We start from the raw sequence: 16,427 nt of genomic DNA, 5'->3' as shown, positions 1-16,427 counted from the left end.
TATTTCAAAACAGTAACTTGACAATTCAGGAAACAATTTTTCAAAACATTTTCACAGACCTTCAACAACTTAAAAAAAAAATCACTGTAAAATTTTACTGCACTATTTTATGAGACTACTGTTCTTATTCTCTGCCTTATTAAGACAGCTTCGACACTACTGAACCATTTTTCATTAAAGAAGCCACTTTTATTTAACCCAGTACCTACTTAAATTTGTCAGAATTGGCGATTTTTAAACCTTTTTTTTTTTTTCAAAAAAAAGCACTTTCTGTTCTCAGATCTCTGGCTTTGTTCCCTGGATGTTGAAAAGACATATAGTCACTTTGTTAAGTCCTTTAAAATCCCTGTAAATGAGAGTCGTCATCATAGCTACTGTGCTTTTCTGTTTGAGACTGTTTCATTTCAATATGTGCCAGAGCTCTGGCTTTCACTGTGCTTCAATTGCTAGTTCAGTGTAACTACTTGGTCAGGCAGTATTAAAAAAAAAAAAAAAATCAAAGACTATACAGCAACCCAAACTAAATGCTAATGAGACCCATAACCATAAGCTTTCATTTCTCAAAGAATTATACCTTGAAAGCCAACCTTCATTTCAACACATGGTCATAAGGTGCTTTTTAAAGCTTTGGTTAATAATTATTTTAATTATTTTGTGGATGTTTGTGTCAGAGGACAAAATCAAAAGGTAAATAAAAACATCTCTGTTTTATCAAATTTTACTAGTAAGCAACATGATGGGACAATGTGAGGTACAGTTGCTATTTAAATTGTAAGCTAATCCAGCATCCTGGGATATTCACTCAGTTCATGAAAGTGTTTTCTCCTGATTGGGCTCTCCTATTTATATCACACTAAAATGACAATGCCCACAAATTTCATGCCTATGATTTTAAATCTGATGTTATTATTAGTGAAAAATGATACTAGGGGCATTTGGAAGAAAGACTAAATGATGCAGCTAGGGAATTGTGAAGGATAACTCTTACAGTTTTGCAAATAAGTCTCATTTTCACCTACTATTATATTGAACTAATACTATCATTTTGAACTGCTACATTGTATTTTATCTGTGCAATAATGTCAAGACACAAGAGAATAGAAACTTGTTTACCATTGTGGGAAGAATAGATAACAAAACAAGTTAATATCAGAAACAATTCAAAATTGCCGTTTTACAAAATTGGTTATAGTTACAACTTATTCTTGCCATTGTACTGTTGTGAAAAGTGGAAACAAACTCATATTACAAAAGTTTCCCTCTAAAATCTTGCCATGAGAAGTCAATAATCATTTATAAGCTAATATTCCATATTGCACAAACATCTCAAATGTTCATTTTGTTTTGTTTCTGAGCATTTTAGTTATCATAAACACCGACTTAAGCTCTTCTTCAATTCAGGCACTTTTCCTTCTGGATCCTTCTGGATTTTGGTTTGAGGTTCATTGAGCTATGTCAAACAACATTGTTAGATCATTAGTAAGTATATATTTCAAGTGACCAAATGAGACACATCTTTATACTGGGTTCATTTCTGAGTTCTACAAAGCTAGACTGTATCTCCTAGGAAACATATACTATGAATTTTTCTGTTGATAAAATACTAGTAAGTGAGGGGGTAGGGATAGAGTAATTCTGAATATTTGTAAACCACTCAGTCCCTAAAGAATTCTTGGATCTTCTTCACTGAATACGTTCTTGGTCTGGCATGAATCCTCACGACAATATGCTTGACAGGAATCTCCAGCTCTTTTCTTAGGATAGAGTTGAATCCTGTGAATATTAATTTCCACAGGAGATACTGCATCCATTTATACTACAGGAAGCAGAGCATTCCTGCCTCCTGGCCAGTACTCCACCCTCTATCCTCGAGATGAAATCTTTTTTGTTTTGTTTTGTTTTTATTGAGGTAGGGTCTCATTCTAGCCCAGGCTGACCTGACACTCATTGTAGTCTCAGGCTGGCCTTAAATTTACAGCAATCCTACTTCTGCTTCTTGGGTGCTGGGATTAAAGGCAGATACCACCATGCTCAGTTCAAGTGAGGGATTCTTAGTAGTGTGTGATCCAGAAAATGTATTATTTTAATATGTTGTACTTTTTAAATAAGTCTTTTAGATAAACCAGAACACTATGTTAACTGTCAATTTTAAGTCCAAATCTTTTTTTGTGGAAATTAAACATAAGTGCGATCTAATAAGATAATTTTAAATTTCACTTTGAGATTATCTCTGACATTGAGAGAAGTCTTCAAGAGAACTATAATTTACCTTTCCTACTGAATGAAGATCATTTTCACACTGTGCTATTGTTGATTTGATGGTTTCCATAACCTGCTCCGGATTAATCATTGTTCTTATAAATTATTGCTTCTGACTTTTGTATCAGAATTTACATTAAAAGAGTTGTTGAGAGCAGTTTCTTTGTCTGAATTGTTTTCATACTTAACTCTTTGGAAAAATGTGCAGAAAAAGTGTCAAGAAGATGAAAATGCAAATATCTTGATTTAACATTAAGAAAATACAGCAGCAAGAGACCCTGGTATACCTACACACACACACACACACACACACACACGCACGCACGCATGCACGCACGCAAACATGAAAAAATGAATGAAAATTATGTATAAAAATTTCTTTATAAAAAAGAAAATACATAGGGGAATTATATGAGGAAAACCAAAAAACATTGAGTCTTAAGATCAATTTCAAAGGGGAAAGTGTGTGGAGATGGAGGGTATTACCATGGGATATTATATTTTTTTATAATCATGGAAAATGTTAATAAGAATTTAAAAAAATAAAAAATTTAAAAAAGAATTATTAGCCGGGTGTGGTGGCGCACGCCTTTAATCCCAGAACTCAGGAGGCAGAGGTAGGAGGATCTCCAAGAGTTCGAGGCCACCCTGAGACTACATAGTGAATTCCAGGTCAGCCTGAGCCAGAGTGAGACCCTACCTCAAAAAACAAAAAACAAAAAACAAAACAAACAAAAAAAAAAAAGATAGAATTATCTAGTGAAATATAACTATACTAGAAGTTGTCTACTCTCCATGTATTAATTCACAAAATCCAATCTAATAAAATCATATTTTTCTCTAGTGTGGCCAGGTATGTCTAATGTGTATGCCTCAGAATGAACAAGAGAAAGTGGATAATACAATTGGAAGTTAGAATCTGTTTCTGAAGTTATGACATGTTAAACCAAACCATGGTACCTTCCTATCTCTTCTGAATAAGACATTAGACATTTTTTTTATCATCCCTAGAGTAGATCAAAAGACCCTCATTTGAGATGTGCCCCTAATACCAAAAGGAGAGAAATGTTCTTGTTGCTGAAGACATAGGACCCAGACTTTAGCAGATCTAGCTAAGTTCCAGTGTGCTTATTAGTATTAAATCATCATATTTGTCCCATCAAACTTATCAAAAACTATTTGTTTTTCATCAAAATTAAGAGTAAACATGTATGAGTTTGCATGTTTCTTTAGGTCCTCATTTCTGCAGGCTTCTGTGTTACTTAAAATTCATACATTTATATACTTTTTAAATTTTGTCTTTTCTTAAGAAGCCTTGACTGTAATCTTAGTGATGGGAAAGAGAGATGTTTTATTTCCTCTCTAGTAAAATAATCAGAAAACAATAGGAAAGGAGTATCAATACAGATTTAAAAATTTAAAACTTAGAGTGGGTATCTTAAATTAATTGGAGAATCATAAGCTGTTAGAAGTATCCCAAGGACAGTATGTTCACAAGTATAGGAAGCAATGAAATTAATTTTAACTTCTTTTTACATCAATCATATACCAAGATAAACTCCAGGTCAACACTTTAGTCACTTTAGTGAATATAAAATAAAAAGATAATAAATCTGAAAGCTATATGTTAAAAAAAGATGACTCTGAGTAATGGCAAATAGCTTTACGTATAAATTTGAGGAATTATAAACGGATACTCCCATAGGTTTGACTAGATAAGTTAATTTCTGAATGGCAGAAAACCAATAACGTGAGGGGAAGGAACATAAAAAAAAAAAATTTAAAGCAACTATGGATAGGTTTTCTTTTCTTCCAGTTTTTTTGAGGTAGGGTCTATCTCTAGCCCAGGCTGATCCGGAATTCACTGTGTAGTCTCAGGGTGACACTGAATTCATGGAAATTCTCCTCCCTCTGCGTCTTGAGTGCTGGGACTGAAGGCATGTGTCACCATGCTTGGCTTATTTGATGGGTTTAGTTATCTTCATGGTCAAAGAATTTAGAGAAATTGACATAAACTGTTAATATGCTACTTAATCATAGACCAAATACATGTTTTAGGTGAGTAAAGCAATTAATATATTCAAAAAATAGTATAACTTGGAATTATAGATACATCTCCACAGTCACACCAATCAGAGTTAATAAAAGTGCACTGATACTTTGTTAAATATCTTTCCAGTCTCCATCCATTGATTTATTTATTTATCTACCTTTCTATTACAACCTTTCTACTACTTTCTATCCAGTTTTCAGACTATCCTGCAATATGTAATCTTTTATTTAAAAGTATGTATTTACATTCATGGTTTTCCCTATTTAATGTGTTTTTTGAGTTCTTCCCATCATCAAATATTATTTTACAAGAGTGTGTGTTCAGTTTTTGTGGTTTGAATGCAGCTTATTCTGCCAAGAACTCTTACTGTGCATATAGACTGCTTAGCATCAGTGCAGAGATAGGATTATTTTCTAAGTGTAAATTCTGAAAGCTTAGAATTGCTATATCTAAACACGTAGCTTTGATGGACTGTTTCCTGATCACTCACCTTTCTAGCAGGATGTCTCAATTATCGTGTCTCATGTCCTGGTGAACACTATCAAGTACATTTAAACTTTATCATCAGTCAAAGTGATCATAAATATCTTTCACCTTTGCAAGGTATTTATTTAAGGCAGTATCTCTCACTTATCCAAAGCTACCCCTATTGATCTTTAGTTTCACATCCTATCCATGGGAGGAGATGATGGGTGACTGATACTGCTGCTGGGAGTTGTGGCATTGAACTCCCATCTGACGTCATGGGGCAAATAGGAATGGTCCTGGTTATACTGAATTGTAGCCAGTTTGCGTGTTTTCAAACTATGGCTAAAGTCCAAAATATGTAAGTCAAAATATTCTATGAGGTCAAATCAAATTCATCTCCTAGATATTTCTCAAGCAAATGGTATAGTACCCCAAAGAGGAAAATCTTGTCATCAACATTATACAGCAGCACTGGTGCCAGTGGGGACATGGCTCTTGCCCCTTTGTTTCAATCTATTTCCAGGTAAAGAACACAAGGTTAAATTTCCAGAGGTCATGGGAGTGCCAGTACAGCCTTGCATTATAGCCACAAAAAATGTACAATTCCTCATTGTAGCCAAAGGATGAGTGGCTCCAGAGCGTTTCATGTAGCACTGGAGTGGGTGGACAGTCCAATCAGGCCTTAGGTCTGGAGTCAAAGACTCAAGTATCTTTGTAGTAAATCTCATTGTTGAAATAAAATGTCCCAAAGTGGTCAGCTGGCTGTCAAAGACATACATATGACTGCCCAGCATTGTAGCTTTATGAAAGTCCTTATATGTGCAGAGTTGTCCCTTGTACAAACAAGGGTCCATGTCATGGTGGTGGTATCCAGCTTATGAATGTCATTGGAAATGGAGTCCACCAGCTGCTCAGCCTCCTTCCAAAACTGTACATTATCTTGTCCAGGACATAAGCTGAATGTCCATCCCAGGCACCTGAGACTGTTCCTGAAACTTGGGGAGTGGACCACATGTAAGTACTGACATCAAAGGCAAAGAGTACATTGCAAACTCCTTCAGTATCCTTATGCCCACACCAAAGGAAGACTGTGTCACCAATGAGGACAGTTGGGTGTCCATACAGAATGCAGGGTGCCACAGGAATCTGCCTACAGATGGGGCCTCTTTGGGGACAGTTTTGTCCAACAAAAGGATGCTACATTGAAAATGTATACCTCTATCTGATGCAGTGTCTTGTCTTTACCAGAGCAGTAACCTCCAGAGAAGGACACTCAGGGCCAGTGCAACCTGGTTCACCCTGTGTAGCCTGCTGTCCATATGTCCACTGTAACATCCCTGGGCTACAGGTCACAGCCAGGTCAGGCTGGGATGGGGCCATGTGTCCTCCTGCTGCCTATAGTCTAGAACCCATTGCACCTAATTTTTCTTTTGATATATTAATCTTTTCATTATTTCTTTATATAACTTATATATTTAGAGGAAATAGGCCCTTGAATTATATAGGTTTTATATATAATGTTTTAAATTTTTTACTTAGTAAATCTATCAATTATTTCCTTTATTGTTTCCAATGTCAATGTCATGATAATAAACCCTTAATGGGTACTAAAGTTATATTAAGTAAAATGAGAGAATATTTTAATTTATCTATTCCATTTTCCTCCAGGTTTATAGCTGAATCTTTCATTATAGAAAGCATGATCAATGGGAATTCGTAACACAGAGCCTTAGAGGAAATCTCAGGACCACCTGTTTTTTAATTAAAATGAATTCTGTGGAAAGATATTGTGAATGTGGTTATTCAGTGGCTTCCTTCTTAGTATTTAAATTAGGCTCACTAGAAGGATTGTATTATGTTAAGATCATATGGAAGTTAAGCATAATTACTTTTATTGTTTTTAATGTGTAGGACTGAATTCTTCTCAGTTTGAGCACAATATGCATTTTAAGTAACTTGGCCAATTTTTGTTTTGGGAGAAAATTTGCTCTAACCATTAAATCTTTGAAGGTTAAATTACTCTAGAAGATATTGATTTGACTTTAGGAGAGCAGGTCTGTACTGATGTGGTGAGAAAACCCCTTGGGGCCTGATTTGCAGAAAGGGAGTTTCTGTAGGAAACATTCCCCAAATAAGTAAACTTGAGATATATGATACCAAGTCATTTCCTGTTTGGGGATTTTATAAACAGGCTGATGAGAAAGGATATGTAATGTATACCTCCCTTTCCATTCCACTGTACCCACATTAGTTCCATATGCCTGTGTTGAGAAGGTCACAGATATTTCTAGTGCTAAGAACAATGTGTTTCAGTCATCTGGAGCCCTTTCAAGAATGCAGACTTGAATCAGAAGGTTCAACTAAGACTAAGAATTCTGCATCTCCATGCAGCCTCAGGGTGAGTGATTGTGCCGACCTTGCCTGCTCTAGGAGTAGCAGTAGTATATAAATTTTTCACTAACACTTCCAGTTCCTTATAAATAAAGTTATATGTAAACTGTATGATATAGTAAAATTGTGAAAAGCTGAAAAGACAACCTTTTTCTTTAGTCTCACATAAAATCTGCTATCTGTGGTTTATAGGCTCAGCATCAGGAGTAAATATAAACAAACTGCTGGTTTTTGTAGAAACAGGTCCTCAGCCCACATCTTGAGTAATAAGGTTTTCAATGTTGTAGATGGGGTTCATAACACGCTATTGTGGGACTTGGCATATTGAACAGTTTAAGCTAGCAGAGTGTGAGAAATGACAGGTGTAGTAAGGACTCTGAACTTTCTTGGAAACAGGTCACAAGTCCCTCATGTGAAAGGTGCTCTCCCTGTGCTTGAAGGAAAGCTGCCTTCTGTCTCCCAAGATGGAGGAATGACAAGGATCTGCCTGAAAAGGTCTGGATCCATCTTCCCCAGTTTAGTATTCTGAGTTCATATCCTGTTTGTACTGCCATATTTTCCACAACTCTCCAGTATTTATTCAACCTGGTTTAAGAAGACTAAGTTGAATTCTTTCTTTGGATCTTCTTTCTTCATGAAATTCTCACCTCATGCAGAAGGTGCATTAAGAAAAGTGCTATGCTTTTGTTTTTCTGTCTTTTTGGTTTCAGAAATCCTAACTGAGAATCTAGAGCCATGGAAACAAAAATAATTATGAACATGGAACTCTCCAGAATTAGAAGTGGATGACACATGTTATGACTGGGTGAGTTACCAGGTCAACAGAGCAGCATGGTGTCAGTGTACTTGCTGCTTTGTCTTCAGCCCTAGGCATAACCAGCAGCACCACTGTGAGAGAAGCAGGGAAATGCCATGCTAACCCAGACATCACCAAGCACAGCCCTACAACATTTCTGCTGAATTTAGGGGATCAGGCATGGGAACATATACCTGATGTAAAATGTGGAAGTATTTTGAAGAATGTTTGCATACTAGCACATTAGAAAAAAAGCTTTTTCTTCACACTAGAAATACCATATGGTGTCCTGTTAAAAAGTAATCCATGTGTCCGAAAAGATAACCACAGCCAAATAAATAAATAAAATATTAAAAAATCATTTCCACAGAAAGGTGGACACTCTAATATTCATAGAAGTTTTGTTAGTAGTAGCCCAGAATTGAAAATAGGACAGATATTTACCAGCAAGTCAGTGGAAATAAATGTCCCCTGAACAACATAGTGCTGTAAGAAAAATGGATCACTAATTTATGGAACAACATTGTTTTAGTATTTAAATAAAAGAATTGGGCTATGGAAAAGCCATGAGTCACTAAAATAAGCATACTGACTAATTCTTCTTGCACTGTGTGAGGTGAGGGCACCAACTATAAATGGGCAAGAGGGAGCTATTTAAGGGACATGATTGTTTGATGGTTTGATTGGTAAGCAGTTACCTGAGTCTCTATATTTGTAAAACCTCACCAAACTATACACCTAACATTTGTGAATTTTACAAGTCAATAAAATAAATACATAAAGACCACAAGGAAATTTAAAAAGAAGAAAAAATAACCACAGCCAATGCTTTAAGCATTTTTTCTAGAATATTTAATGCAAGTATAACATAATCCAAACTATATATGCACACACATACATACATACATACATATTTGGGATTGTTTTTGAGGTAGGGTCTTGCTCTAGCCCAGGCTGATCTGAAATTCACTATGTAGGCTCAGGTTGGCCTCAAAGTCACAATGATCCTCCTACATTGGCCTCTCTAGTGCTGGGATTAAAGGTATGTGCCAGCATGCCATCTCTTCTAGGTGTGTAGAGAGCAGTTTGAGCTCTGGATGTTCATACTTGCTGGTGCTGGAAGTTCTCTCCCAGCTATGGATTTATGCTGTAGTGACCCAGGTTCTTCCACCATGATGTAGCTTCCCTTAGAATCTGTAAGCACATAATAAATATTTTTCTCCTATCAACTGCTTCTGGTCAGGTGTTTTTTCTTTCTTTCTTTTCTTCCAGCAATGAGAAAATAAGTGCAACAGAGTATTGGTACCAAAAAGTGGGGTGTTTGTTGTGATGAATCTGACCAAATGGCTTTTTGTCTTTTGGAATACGTTTGTGGAAGGAATGTGGAAAGATTTGGTATTTTTGTCTGAAGAAATCTGGTGTTGTTATAGGCAGAGATTTATAGGATATTCTGGTGAGAATTTGAAAGTGCTGGACATAAAATTGTGGACTGTAAAGGCTTAGCTTGTGGATTTTCCAAGGGGAAGAAGAGAACTTTCTTGGAACTGGGCTACTGGTGGAAAGGCTGGCTGTATGCCAACCATGCCCTGAAAATTTGAACAAGTTGAATTTAAAATTTTAATAGTAACAAACTAGTATCCTTGGCAGAATGTATAGAACATAACCATATAAAAGATGCACAATTTATCACAAGAAAAATTCAAGCAACTTTGAAATTTAAGGCACAGAGAGCTGCAATTTTTAAGGGAAATTACCACCATTGAAAGAGGGCCAACTGCTTTGCATTGGGACAATGGAAAAGAGGCCAGAAGATGAAACCTACCAATTGAAGGCTCAAGCAAGTAGGAATACAGAGTCTTCTGCTTTTAAAGATGAAGCTTTTTCCAACCTGCTATTCGTTTTGGAAGCATGAAAAATGCAGGGAAATGGATCATGAATTGCACATATTTCCAGAAGGTACTGAGATGTAGCCATGTGAATCAGGGTTGAAATCCCTGTGTGGAGACTCACTAAGAAATTGCATGGAGCTATGAAGATGACTTGTGCTTTGCATTGTAGACTTGAAGATATTTTGGATCTATCAGGACTGTGCAATGGCTTCTATAGAGAGTTGAGGGCTCAGGATGGAATTTTGACCTGGCTATGAGCAGCCCATCTGGAGTGGTGGAATTGGAAACCTAAAGATTTCCTCTCTGATTTTGGATGTCAGAATTGGAAATACAGGAATTTAATAGTTATTTGCTGGTTAGTAATTCTGTGATGGTATAGTCTCTCCTTTTTATGCTTTCTTTTTGCAATAGAAATGTTTACTTTGTGACATTTTGTGTTGGAAGTATGTGACTTATATTTTTATTTACAGGCCTTACAGTAAAGAGACAGTATTGAATCTCAGATGAGACTTAGGACTTTTGAACAGTGTCAAAGTTGGTAACGACTATGGGGATCTTTGAAGTTGCACTGAGTACAGTTGACATTGTGAAATATTCATGTGTCTATGGAGACTAGAGTCAGAATGTGGTTGTTTGAATGTAAATTATGTCCCCCACAGCATTAGACATTTTTCAATTAAGCTTCCTACTTAGTATTCAGCCCTGATGTTGGAGGTATGTCATTGGGAGTGGTTCTTGAGTCCCGCTCTTCTAGGTGTGTGGAGGGTAGTATGAGCTCTAACTGTTTTTGTTTGCTGGTGCTGGAGGTTTCATTCTGCTATGGAAGGATGGTACAGTGAGCCAGGTTTTTCTACCATGACTGAGCCTCCCATAGAATCTGTAAGCATGAAACAAATCCTTTCCTCTCATAAGCTGCTTCTGGTTGGATATTTGTTCCAGCAACATGAAGCTAACTGCAGCAACATGTTTTCATTTAATGACAATACTTACACATTGCAATTAGCAAGAAATTTTGGTTTATTTAGATTCCAGAAGGTGGGAATAGGTGAACATCAGTAGCTAGTTTAAAGGTGGTTTTTGCCTTTGCATATGTACAGGGATGGATGCTGCCTTTGATATCCTAGTAAGGTGTGTAGAACATGAAGCAAATTCCTACTGAATAAGATGTGTGCTTTTATAAAACTATTTTAACCAATTTTAATTTTTTAAAGGTTATTCTTTTATATTTCCTCTCCATTTCTTCCATTCCACTGAGGGCCTTCCTCAGTGGGGTTATTGGCATTCACTGTTGGGGTCATGAAGACCTCTGTCAGTCACTGTGGGATGGGGTCATACCTCAGGATATTCCTACCCACCTTGTTGCTCTTATAATATTTTTGTGTCCTCTTTTTCAGTGTTCTCAGAGACTTGGTGCGTGTGTTACAAGTATGATTTATTATTGGGTTCTCTGTATACTCTGGATGTTTGCTTTGATGAGTTTTGAGTAACCTGCTCTCATTTCAGGTTGGAGATTATGTTTTATTTTACAGATATCAGAGAATAATGGGGAGATTCAAGATATACCACAAGACATGTCATTCTTTATTACCTCTTCCAGAACATAGGAGACATGGTAGAAGAAGCCGCAATTTTAACATGAGTACTACTCTCACTGCTTCATGATAGCTTGTTTGAGAGACATTTGTGTAACTTTGTTACTCAAAAGGGTTTCAGATTAAGAGTGAACTAAAAATAAACATCAAATACAAAATTTTATAGGTAGATGATAGAAACAAAGCTGAGATATTTTTAACTTATAATACAGCTAGACTAACCTTCTTTGGACCAGAGTTAATATATCTCTATAAAAACAAAAACAAGTAGAAAAAATCAATAAAATAAATAAATTGTCAATAAATAAAATAAATTCTCAAATGATACTTTCTACTCATACCTTAGTTCCAAAACTGAAAGTTATAAAGGAAGTGAGTTGCATAATCAAAAACTTGCATACAAGAAAAATCTCCATTAAAGACACTCACCAAAACGTTATATAACAATATTGGTTCAGAAAAAAATTAACAAAATGTACTTCCACAAATATGATAAAACCATTTACTGTGTTTAGAGAATTTAAAAAAAATAGTTAAAATATATGAAGAGGAATTGTAAATGTTGAATAATATTAAATTGATAATATAGTCATAAGTTAAACATTTTAAAAAGATGGATTGGGTAGCAGAGAATATAGAGATCAAGAAAGTATTAGTGTGATGGTTAAATGCTGTTGTCAACTTGATCAGATCAGGAATCAAGAGACATGCCTCTTGGATGGGTCTTCCAGTAGTGGACTCTATATAAAGGAGCTGCAAGAGATCAGTCCTTTTCCTGCTGGCTGCTGGTGCTTCTTGCTATAAATACTTTGTATCTGGCTGCCCTCACTCTTCATTCATGTGTGCATCTACCTCGTTTCTAGTATCCTTTTTGAACATTGGAACGGAGTTCCAACAGCCTTCCAAAATGGACTGAAGAACAGAGGCTCTCTAGCAACCCTCCAGGCCTTCAGTTCCAGATTGGGACTGCCAAGGCATTCAGCCCTGTAGAGTGAGCAGCTCTGAATTATAAAAGGAGAGAAATACAGAAGACAGGTTGAGGAATACATAATGATAAGAGAACTTCATGTATTTCTACTTGGATTCTAAAAAGGGGAAAAAAATGGAATAAGCAGTGCATAGAGAAATAGTGAAAAGGAATTTCTAAAATTGAGGGGGGAATGTAACTTTCATAATTTGGAAGGTAGATGAAAGTGTGAATTATATTTGCATGCAGAAAATAATTTACTATTTAGAATCATATATCCAGAAACTGTTCTCTAAAGCAATTGGAATGAAATTTATGGCAGGTTCTAAGAGAATTTACCACAACAATCTCTTCCCAAAGGGAGCTCTAAAATGGATTCTTATAAATGAACAGTCCCATTGGAAAGTCTAAGTGTGTGGGAAAAAATACAATAATAAATCATTGGCCACTGTTGTTTTAATTTTTCCTGGGGATACTTTAAGAACTTGAAGAGATATGTGACAGACACTGACCAAAGTACAAAGTCACCCATGTCTGACTTGTTGAATCAGTGAGTTTACTCGGGTTCCTTACATGGATGATGCAGGTAGCTGCATCACCAGAAAGCCTGCCCCAGTGTGTCCTTAGAGACCAGTACAGACCTTGCAGATAGCTTTGCTGGTAGGAGTCTTTCTCCCCTGAAATCGTTACTGGTTTTATAATCTTGAGGAGGGTCCTTTTGAATCTTGTAAGTTTCAAAAACTTCCTGAGACTTGTGAGTTGCTTTATTCTTGAGCCAAAATGAGACTAGGTTTAAATTTGGAACTTCCTAACAAGCTTCCCTCCAGGATGGAATGTTTCAATTTCAAAGAATTTGCAACACAACCACTATATAATGTAAATCCAATTATAGGGTATAATTAACCACAATAATAGCCCCAAATAGAATTTATTTTCAGGAGGTAGTAGAGTTCCTAGATTCTTGTAAAGTTTGCAAGTAATTAAAAAGAATTGGTTATCCTCCAGGGGGTTTAAACTTATGCTTATTAAAATTTCTAAAGTAGCCAATAAACAATAAAGTGCAATGGTAGCACTCAAATTAGTAGATAGAAAATTACACCAAGGAAAATACCAATCAATACTAACAATCACCATAAAAACCAATTGAGTAGATTATAAAGGAATGAAAAAATATAAGTAGAAAATACTAATTAAAATAATAAATATGTAATTAGGCTCAGTATGGATGAATTAACATGTTATTGAAAGGATACATGGATTAAGCTTTTGGCTTGGAAGATACAGCAAATTTGTCAAAGGAAAAATTACATTTCAGAGTAAGTAAATATATACCTAATAATGTATGTAATAAGAAGGTTTAGACAGGATGTGTCAGGGGCTGAGGAGGTGGCTCAGCAGTTAAGAGCATTTACAGTTAAGCATGAGGCCTCTTGAGCATGAGTCTGCCAAATTTGATTCCCAGAACCAACCTAAAAGGCTGGTCTAGCCCCACACATCTATAATCCCAGCCTGCAGGGGAGCAGAGACAGGGCAAATGCTGGGGCTCACGCATGGGAAGCACCTCTGGGTTGAGGAAGAGACCATAAATTAAGGAAAGAAGCAGATGAATAATAGAAGAGCATATGACATTCTCCTCTGGCTTCCACATTCAGTGAGGCACATGCCTCTATGCACACACATGCATGCACGACACATCACATATACCACATCACACACATAATCTTTAAACAAACATACATACAAAGAGAAAAGATGTATGACAAATCTGGAATAGGTATACTACTATAAGAAAGTAGATCTGAAAGCAAAAATTTCTAAAGTCAAAACATTCTGATGAAAATTTAAATTAATAAATAGGATGTTAAAACACAAAATCTTACATAAATAACAGCATAGTTTTAAAACAAATAAAGCCAAGTTTTATAGATTTACAAGAAAGAAATTTGCAGATGCACTATCTCAGAAACATTGTTCTAGAAATTTATAGGTCAGGCAATTGAGAAAAATACTGTGAAATTCTGTAATAGAATGTACAGAAAATTCCATGTAGTTACCAGATCTATAGAAAACAACGAATTTGATCATTTTAATATCTTAAAACAGCTAGAAAAAGATGATAAAAATCCAAAGATATTAAAATATATAACATATGAAAAGTGCAATTAATAAAATACTAAAACAAGAAATGGGAGCAAAATAAAACCAAATTCTGTTCTCAGAAAAGACTATAAAAAAATCACTTACCCTTTAACAAGCATATTGGAGAAGTAAAGAAAATGAGCAATAATGAATAGTATTATGAATGATCAGAAAATGAAAAAAAAGGTCAATAGGGATAAATATAAATAGATAAATATAAATAGATAAATATAAATAGAGTAAAATATAGAACTTAGAAGGAGTTTATTAGGACTAGATGGGCAGGGGATCCTGTAGGATAGGAGGGAGTCTCCAGAGAGAAGGAGAACTCATCAGCTAATTCTAGTTGGAGTTTCTAAGGAAAGCAAAATTCCCTTAGGGGAGAAAGACTGGGTGTAGGATTTCTAGAGAAGAGGCAATATTCCCAGAAACTTTACTTCTCTAGGAAGGGTGTATGTAACTTTCCAGGAAAGAAAAAAGTAAGGCAAAAAGCAGGTTCTCCTCACATGTTCAATGACATTTCCAGCACTTAGTCAAGGAAGAACCAAGATCCATCCATAAGAAAAGAAGATAGTCAACTGCCCACAAGGAGGTTTTCTACCTCTATCACATCTGCCAGGGTCCAGGAGAAACTGCAAAAGAAGAAGTGACACGAATACTGCTAGCCTGAAAACCAGCTCCAGGGTGATGGTGACAGACAGGATGATCAATCAAAACCTGCCAAAGCAGAAATCCAGAGGCTACAGAGAACTCAACACTAAATCAGACTGCAAACAGTTACCTTCCATGGCTCAGACGTGTTGTTGAAGAGAGAGTGGAAAGATTCTAATACCCTGAAGCATGGTCCACCTTCTACCCCATAGGGACTGATTGAGGGCTTCTTGTCCCACAGTAGGTTTGGTAACATTATTAGGCTCATCTGTGACCTACCCCCTCCCCATTTGCCCCTCCTTGTTGAGGTATATGGGTCATGCATTGTGAAGTTAGCCCACAGTTATGGGTAAGATAAATGCCTCTGCATATCATGACCCAACATGTGGCTCTGACATTCTTTCCGCCCCCTCTTCCGCAAAATTTCCCTGAGCCATGTTGGGTTCATTTTTGGTCTGCTTCAGTGCTGAGGTGTTGGGGGCCTCTGAGGCTCTGGCTCTCTGATTTGGTAGGAGTTGATTTTTCTCTGTGTTGGTCTCCTTCCCCCTTGTGCTGGTATCCGGTTCATCAGGAAAACAGCACCCTTGCTTGTTTTACCAGTAATATTCTTAGTTTCAGCTGGGGCCCTTTTGAGGTATGATGGGGTGGCTCTCTCCTTAGGATCTGCATCTATCTGAAAAAGAGAAGCAGATTCTCCAAGGGAGAGTAAGTTAGCACCAGGATAAATGAGATAACCCTTACTTTTTTTTTTTTTATAGAAAATTTAATAGGTGTAGGCCCTCTAGTAGCCCATGATTGATGGTAGCTTGATATTGGAGAGTGGGCTTGTGTTTGGATATGGTTCTGACTTGTTTCCCAGCTCCAGCTATGGGTCCCATACCACTGAGGGGATCAGTCAGCCAAATCAAGCGCAGTTGGTTCCCCACCATGGCTGTGTGCCTCTATTGCACTTGTGTGGGCATCACACCAGGTTATTTGCTGCTAAGTAGGTTAGACCATGAGTTGCTTGGACAGATATTGGTCGTTTTCCCGCAGTCTCCCATGTAGCACCTACTGGCACTAGACGCGCTGACTGTCTGGGGACTGACTCTCTTCTAGCTTCCAGCTATGCCATTCCATTTTACATGTCAACTGCATATGGTGTCTTCAGCAGTAGGGTCTTACCACTAACCTTTGGTGGGTCATCAAGTACTCTGACAGAAATCTGTCTGTCTTTTAGGAA

At 36.6% G+C, this 16,427-nt stretch overlaps 1 pseudogene; it reads right to left on the bottom strand.

The window, feature by feature from the left end:
- Window positions 1–4,981: 4,981 nt before the first annotated feature.
- Window positions 4,982–16,427, bottom strand: part of LOC101612814 — a 28,724-nt pseudogene continuing 17,278 nt past the window's right edge.

Source organism: Jaculus jaculus, chromosome 4 (assembly GCF_020740685.1).
Source record: "Jaculus jaculus isolate mJacJac1 chromosome 4, mJacJac1.mat.Y.cur, whole genome shotgun sequence".
Classification (NCBI taxonomy): domain Eukaryota; kingdom Metazoa; phylum Chordata; class Mammalia; order Rodentia; family Dipodidae; genus Jaculus; species Jaculus jaculus.
This window is presented reverse-complemented; position numbering and strand designations above follow the sequence as displayed.